General features: G+C 30.3%; 1 non-coding gene across 1 annotated transcript; it reads right to left on the bottom strand.

Moving 5' to 3' along the window:
- Positions 1-579: 579 nt before the first annotated feature.
- On the bottom strand, positions 580-686 carry LOC123798640 (U6 spliceosomal RNA). The gene has a single exon (XR_006781385.1). It is a non-coding gene; the product is annotated as a U6 spliceosomal RNA (small nuclear RNA).
- Between the last annotated feature and the right edge of the window lie 294 nt (positions 687-980).

Below are 980 nucleotides of genomic sequence, written 5' to 3'. Positions count from 1 at the left end.
AGTGTCTGGGACCAGCAGAGTGGGAGTGCTCTTAGAGCCCAAAGTTCTGAGTCCTGATCTGAAACTATGTGGGCTGGGTCCCACTTCTCCCATTTGGAAGGTTTTCTGGTTTCTATCCCCTAACATGACATTGAACAAATATCCTAAGAACCTCACTTTCCAATCTTGACTCTGCTGTTAATTTGTTCTATGATGACTTTAAATAAATTAACATGAACTTCAATCTCTTTATCCTGAAATTAGAGGCTTAAACCCCAGATAATATTTGAGATATATTTTAGATATAGGAATTCATCTACTAGTCATCTAATAGATCAAAAACTTAATTGTAAAAAATGAGCACTCAACCATATCTTGTATCAATAAAACTAAGAGCTGGAAAATGAAATGTGTGCCATAATATTTAAATTAATAGAACAAATATACATGGTATATTGTGTTTTGGGGAATATATTTTCAATAATACATTTCCTAGGATTGCTCCCCTTGATTATCTAAAGTATATTCTTAATGATTTATTATTAACCATTTGGAGAATTTAATTTCACTTTAAGATTAATAAATTAGGGTGTACTTTTTTAAAATATGGACTGCTTCACAAGTTTGCGTCTCATCCTTGCGCAGGGGCCATACTAATCTTCTCTGTATCATTCCCATTTTAGTATATGTGCTCCTAAAGCAAGCACAGGGCATGCATTTTTAATAATCATATATATTTTCCTTTTATAAGGACTCTAATATCTAGTATTTAAAATCAATGTTCACAGATATTAAATAAGTAAGAAAAATAGGACTTAATCCTGAAATTTATTATGACAGAAAAACAGCTACAGTGTTAACACATAGATTAAAAAAAATGTTGATGGAATTGATTATAAGATAATGTAAAACAATTCAGATTTCCAACACTAAACATGATGTTTTATTTAATTTATTTTAACAATCTTTCAATTAGTGCTTGTAATTTCTATATGTGTTCA

Source organism: Ursus americanus, chromosome 7 (genome assembly GCF_024610735.1).
Source record: "Ursus americanus isolate L20-20 chromosome 7, mUrsAme1.1.p, whole genome shotgun sequence".
NCBI lineage: Eukaryota > Metazoa > Chordata > Mammalia > Carnivora > Ursidae > Ursus > Ursus americanus.
The sequence above is the reverse complement of the archived record's forward strand: the minus strand, read 5'-3'. Positions and strand labels throughout refer to the sequence as shown.